Here is a 7,324-nt window from a genome sequence, read left to right as displayed (position 1 = left end):
TTTTGTCAAATTTGGGAAATTTTCAGCCAATAGCTTACCAAGTAATTTGCCAGTCCTTTCTCTCCTCTCTTTTGGGACCTCAGTGACATGAATGTTAGACCTTTTGTACAGTCCCACACATCACTGAGGCTCTGTTTATTATTATTTTTCAGTCTGTAGTCTCTCTGTTGTTCAGACTGGGTAACTTCTATTGTTCCATCACCAAGGTCACTCCTAGTTTCCCTCGTCCTCTCTCTTTTTCTGTTGACTTCATTCATTGTGTGTTTTATTTCATTATTGTATTTTTCAGTTCTGAAATTGCTATTAGTGCTTCTTTATATTTTCTCATACTTTTATGTTTTCATTTGTTTCAGGCATGTTTGTAATTGCTTATTTATTTATTTATTTTTGGCTGCTTTGGGTCTTTGTTGCTGCGCACGGGCTTTCTCTAGTGGCGGCGAGCGGGGGCTACTCTTCTTTGCAGTGCACGGGCTTCTCATTGCGGTGGCTTCTCTTGTTGCAGAGCACAGGCTCTAGGCGTGTGGGCTTCAGTAGTTGTGGCTCGCGGGCTCTAGAGCGCAGGCTCAGTAGTCGTGGTGCATGGGCTTAGTTGCTTCGCAGCATGTGGGATCTTCCCAGACCAGGGCTCCCCTGCATTGGCAGGCAGATTCTTAACCACTGCTCTACCAGGGAAGTCCCTTCTTGAAGCATCTTTATGATGGTTACTTTTATGTGCTTGTCAGGTAATTCTAACAATGCTGCCAACTCAGTTTTGTTGTTTGTAGATCGTCTTTTCTCACTCAAGTTGTGATTTCCTTGTTTCTTGCTATGATCAATTATTTTCTGTTGAAACATAGACGATCTGGGTATTATGTTGTGAGATTCTGAATCTTATTTAAGTCTTGTGTTTTATCAGGACTCTGCTGATGTTGGAAAGTGGGGGCAGCACCTCATTACTGCCAGGTAGGGGTGGAAATCCAGGCTCCCCTCTGGGGTTCCTTGTTACTGCTGGGTAGGGGTGGGAGTGCTGGCTCCTCACTGCTGATACCTCCTTGATTGGGAGGGGTGGAGGTACCTCATTGCTGTTTCCCACATGACCTTCACTGATGCAGGAAGTGGGGAATGACCTTGTGATGTCTAGACACTGGGAAAGGTCCTGACTCTCCACTATGCCTCCCCTGAAGCCATCCCAGCAGGGAGAAGTGGGCCCTGGCTCTGCCAGGTGGCAGTGGACACCCAGGCTTCCCATGTGGTCTTCTCTGATACCATGACGGTGGGGGGTCTCACTACCAGATGGCATGGATGAAAGTCCAACTCCCTACATGGTTTTCTCTGACACCCCTGATGGGGCACCTCCTTACAGCCTCCTGAGGGTGGATGTCTGGGTCACCCACTGGATCTTTGCTGACCTGGGTGGGGTTGGTGTCGCACTGTTTCCTGTGGTGTTTGGCTACAATACAGTGGTTATTGTGTATAAGTTTTCTGTCCTGCCAGGCTGCCCCTCTCCTGTCCTTTCATCTGAGAGAGTAGCTTTGTTGGGGTTTTGTTTTTTGTGCCCATTGGTGTTTCCAAGTCCCTGAGTTCTCCAGCTCCACGTCTGAGACAAGGTGATAAGAAATCCCGAGGAGAGTTCTTGCCTTGAGTCCATAGTTCCCTGGTCAGTCTGCCTTCTCTCTGCCTTTTAGAGTTTTTTTTAAGGCTTCTTGGCAGTATATCATATCCAGGGATTTTAACTGTATTCAGTGATAGGAATAGGGAAAATTGAGTCTACTCCATCTTTCCAGAAGCAGATGTCCAGTGTTTACACATTTTTTTAAATTAGCATATATTCTTGGTAGTGAGTGGGACAACTTAGGAAGTAGTGTACGGTACTGTCACCAAGTTTAATTTAAACAGTAAAGTGTTTTGTGAGTTCTAATGGCAGCACTTAGTGAAAAAGTTGCCGATAGTGAAAGTTACATTTGGAAGTTTCTTCAAAGAGCTATTTGTGAATGCAGGTGACCAGGAAAGGATATTGTCTCAGATTGGTCAAGTTCTCACTCCTTAGGTGCTGTTCAACCTGGGTACACACTCACACAACCCTGGTAGTGATGACTTCCACTATTTACCTCGTTTCCTCTTCCTCTCCTTCTCCCTTTCTCCCTCCTCTATCTCCTCATCATCCATCTATATTTTTGTCCTTCTCTTCCTGTTTTTACTCCATAGCAAAGTCTTATAGCTAAATTCCCTTGGTACAGTCTCATAAATTAATTTGTCTATAGTGTAATTCCACAGTATTTTGGCTTCAATTTTCATTTCACTTCATTAAAACAACAAAACAATGCAAAAAAACATGGAATGTAAGATTAAGATAAATGCATGTAACAAGGTTGGGGGTCTCACACTTTTTATTATACATTTTTGTCTTAATTACACCCGTGCTACTATGCTGAATAAAAATGTAGATGTGGGTGAGTGAGGGAGTATGTGTGTGTGAGTGAAGAGGGCTATGTGTACATATGAGAGAGGGGATCGTGCATGCGTGGGGACAGGAGTGTGTGTAAGAGGGAGGTGGGTACTTTAGATGATGCATTATGTGGGGGCATGTTGGGGAGCTGTGTGCTGGAGCCTGTGTGTGAGAGTGGGGCTACAAAGAGGGGTGTTCAGTGAGCAGGTGTTCAGTGAGCAGGTGAGTGTGTGTACGTGTTTGAGAGAGAAACACGCAGAAAGAGAGAGATAATGTGAGAAAGCATGAGGAGTAGAGAAAGTTAGGGTTTGGAGGCTGAGAGATGGTGCAGTGGGCATGTACTTCTGAGTGTCTAAAGAAAGAGTGGGGCAAGTATGTGTGTGAGTGAATACGTGTATGCGGTGGGGCATTCCTATGTGTGAGTATAGGGTTATTATTTACATGTGCAGGGGGTGACCATGTAGGTCTGTGAGTGTTGGAGTTCAGATCCTGTATGTGTGTGGTGACTATATAACTAGGATGTGCATATAAACATTATAAATACTATATTGTGTATAACCCACAGGAATTTAGAGGTATTTTCACTCTATTTTTCACTGTGATAATTGTGCTATGGGGAAATTGGGAGTCAAAGGAGTTCCACTTATTTTGCAAGGACATATGTTGAGCTACCAGCAAAAATGTCAAGGTCTCTGTTTATATGTGGTTTAACTACCTCTTACTTTTCTCAACTACTACCGTCTATGTTTGATTGCATTGTATAAAAGTAGAATCAGCTATATGCAAGAAAATCTCATCTTGGCGTTCTAAACCCTGCCGTTGAAATAGGTCCGGCATCAATCCACATTTAGAAATTCCAATGGTTACCAAAAAACACAAAACTATGCCTCTGGTCTGAAGTTGTTTTTCTCTTTTGGTTTTGTGGAGCTGAAAAGACCACATCGAGTGGCTTGGTAATTCTGTACTGTTTTTTTTCTGGAGTAGGAAACTACATTTGAGACACGAACCAGACATGGATAAACCAGATGGGGCCGTCGGAGAGACCCTAAGGCAGGCGCTCAGGGAGGAGATGCTGCAGCTTTGGAGATCTGAACCACCCGGGAGCCCCTCAGGACCCCAGTCTATGGCCTGTCTCATCTCCCTCAGGGGGAGATCCAAACTTCCCTCCTTGCCTAAAGACCCCAAACTTCTGTGAGCCTCTTAACACGTGGGAGGGGCTGAGCATCTTGGTTCATATGGAAAAGTGAGGTTTGTCAGTGACCAGTTCCTGCTATGTGCATCACACAACCACATTTTCTTCTGCCCCCTCTGTTTTTCCTCTTCCTCCTCAATCCCAGAAAACGAAGGACCCTTTTCCTGACCAAGCAGTCCGATGGCAGGGCTGGGTTTCCTGGCCTTTGGCAGGCCTCCTCCTCTCCAGGAACGAGCATGGCCACGCCATGTGGTCACCTGTGCCCTCTCAGCTGGCCCTGCTCCCTCCGCTGCCACATCCTCTGTCTCCCTCCTCACAGCCTGGCCTCGGTTCCCCCACCTGGCAGACTGTTCCTGGTCCATGGTCCTAGCTCACTCCATGGCTTTGACACCACTTCCCCCGTAGAACTTCCCTTCCCTTCACCTTGGTGATGTCACTCTCCAGGTACAGGCCCCTGTGGCCATTCTTTCTCAGAGAACAAATAGAATGGGGCAGTTAGCACCCTGCAAATCAAGAGCCCAGGCCGCTTGACGAGCATCACGGGGCTCCCCATCTTTCTTCAGCCAGGCCGCTGGACTCTTGTCTTTCTCGTGGTGCTCCCCTGTCAACTTACTTTCTCCTGGAATTGCTCTGAAAGAAATAGTTATAAACCTGTCGTCTAATCTCTGCTGTGGAACAGAGCCACTTTAAATTCATGTGTTACTCTGGGACAGTGGTTCTCATGCCCTGGACAAGTGGCCCTGTCCTACCTGGGAGGTGGGGGAGTGTGGGTGCTGCTGGCATCTAGTAGGTGGAAGCCAGGGATGCTACTAAACGTCCTGGCATGCACAGGGCAGTCCCAACAGCAAAGAATCAGGAGACCCCACATGTAATCCTGCTGAGATCTGGAAGCCCACTTCGGGAAAACAATAAGAGCAAAGGCATATCTTAAGCAATTTTTTTTCTTGGCTGACAATGAAGGGAGGGAAAATAAAACAAATAGAGGAGAGGTTGGGGCAGAGGTAGGAAAGGATGAGGTGTATCTAAGGGGAGCTCTGTGGGGGTGGAGTTGGAGAATGAAACCCCCTGCAAGTGAGTCCACCCATCTTGAGAGCCTTGAAGCCTGAGCCCTGTCACCAGGTGGTGAGGAAAGACATTGGAGCAGGTAGGAAGGGAAACTGGGTGAAGGCTTTGGCAGCAGGATGGGGCCCCTGCTGCTCCTGTTAACTAACTCTGGGAACCACAGCAGCCTGCACTTCAGAATGGGGATCATGGTAGCACCTCACTCACCCGTGGTTCTGAGGCTTAGATAAGGTGATCAAGGGAAAGGCTTTGTTAAAATGCAAAGCCCCAGGCACCCATTTGTCAAATTCAGATAGAAAGAACAGAAGTTTGGGAAGAAATCAAGAACGGTGGTCAATGTTCACAGCAGCACTATTTACAATAGGCAAGACATGGAAGCAACCTAAGTGTCCATCAACAGATAAATGGATAAAGAAGATGTGGTACATATATACAATGGAATACTACTCAGCCATAAAAAAGAATGAAATAATGCCATTTGCAGCAACATGGATGGACCTAGAGATTATCATACTAAGTGAAGAAAGCCAGACAGAGAAAGACAAATACCTTATGATATCACTTATATGTGGAATCTTAAAAAATGATACAAATGAACTTATTTACAAAACAGAAACAGATTCACAGACATAGAAAACAAATTTATGGTTACCAAAGGGGTTAGTGGGGAGGGGAGGGGAGATAAATTAGGAGTTTGGGATTAACATATATATACTACTATATATAAAATAGATAACCAACAAGGACCTACTGTATAGCACAGGAAACTAGACTCGATATCTTGTAATAACCTATAATAGAAAAGAATCTGAAAAAGAATATCTATATCTATATCTATATAACTGAATCACTTTGTTGTATACTTGAAACTAACACAACGTTGTAAATTATCTATACTTCAATAGAAAAAAGTAAAAAAAAAAAAAAAAAAAAAGAGTGGTGACCTGGCGGGAATGGGGGAAGAGTTGAGTATGTGGAAAGGGTGGGGTGGGAAGGTTAATGTGGAAAGAAACTGGAAAAACAGGGCAATAAACAGAATTACAAAAGAAGACAGAGCCTTCCTGAGGGAAGGGGCAGGGGGATGAGAGTCAAGAGGGAAAAAAGCAAAGGGCACAAGGAAGGCTGTAGGATCAGAAGGAAAGGAGGAAAGGGAAGGTCCTGAAGACAGAAATATGGGGAGAACATGTGTGGTTCAGAGGAAGTCAGAGGCCAGGAAAGGGTCTGCAAGGGTGCAGTGCATGAGGAATATAGAGGTGGGATGGCTGATTTGGAAAGAGAGGGATGCCATTGAAGGGGATGCCCGGAACCAAAAATAGAGGGCACAGATGGCACTGTTGAAAAGGAGAGCTGGGGAGAGTGGCAGGTGGGCAGCCAGGTGAGTGGGAGAGCAGGGGTCTGTGAAAGGCAGGATGTAGCTGGGTCACTGCACTGAAAAGGGACTGAAATCTGTCACAGAAGACAGCTTCCCAGGGAATGAGTTGCTTAAATCAAGTCATTAACAGCTGCAGTGCGAGTCTGGCAGACAGCATGCTTTGTTAATTGGATTTCACATCCATGAGTAATGAGCTGTGCCATATATTTTTATTCCTTATTTTAATTTTTTCCATTAACATCCTTTTGGATGGAAATTGCAAATAACGTTTTCTCCAATCTTTTTTTCCCAAAAGAAAAACATCTGATGAGAAATGTTTACATTTTTCCAAAATGTTTAAAGAATATTTAAAATTCATCTGAAGTATTGCCAAGCTGGACTTTGGAGAGTTTTCTACATCAGATGGTTTTAAATCTTGGGTCCATGAGATGCTTTGTAGGAATATGTTAGAACATTTGAGGCAACAGTGAATGAAAGAATCCCAATGCAGACACATTCTAGAAAACTGAAGTACCTCAAAAAGGGCAGAGGGCAGATGGGAGTGAAAAGATGTTCTAGAAAGCTTAAAGCTATTTTCCCAGGAGTCTAGCATCTATCAGGAAGTGTTTGGGGGAGCATCAATGTGGTTCAAAACTCAAAAGTATTTCGTGTAAATCTAGAGGGGTAAGTATCTATACTGGAATATTTTACCTAATGTAGAACGGAGTATGTTTGTTTTATACATGAGCAGTATGAAAACTTTCATTTAACTGTTATCGTAAGAGAACTGCTTATCATGATGCCTGCTTTTATGTGTGTGAATGTGGGAAATATCATATACCCTCATTAGCTGTTGATGACAGAATCACCAACACATGGTAGCAAATGATGAAACACAGGTACCAAGGATGTGAAAATGGACCGTGACGGAAATGAAGGGGCCCAGTGGCCTGACTCATTCTGGCTTGACAAGCGGTCAAGGCTAGGCTAGAAGTTTTGGTATATGTTAGGTCTGCAAAAGCGTATAGAGTATCTACTCTGTGAGGGGACTTTTGTCAGGTGCTGAAGACATGATGTGGCAAGATCCTTGCCAAGAGTTTATACAGTCCGATGGAAGAGATAACTGCAGAGTAAGCTAATGACAGTAGAGTATCTTAAATGGAGGGCGAAACTCAGAGTGTATATAAACCCAGAGGAGAAGGTCTGTCTTCTGACTTGCTAAGGTTAAACAGCTTCCCAAAGAGGTAGAATCTATAAAACAGCCTTGGTTGCCTGGTAAATGTATTCTAGATAC

This window comes from Grampus griseus (assembly GCF_964374135.1).
Source record: "Grampus griseus genome assembly, chromosome: 9".
Lineage (NCBI taxonomy): Eukaryota > Metazoa > Chordata > Mammalia > Artiodactyla > Delphinidae > Grampus > Grampus griseus.
This window is presented reverse-complemented; position numbering follows the sequence as displayed.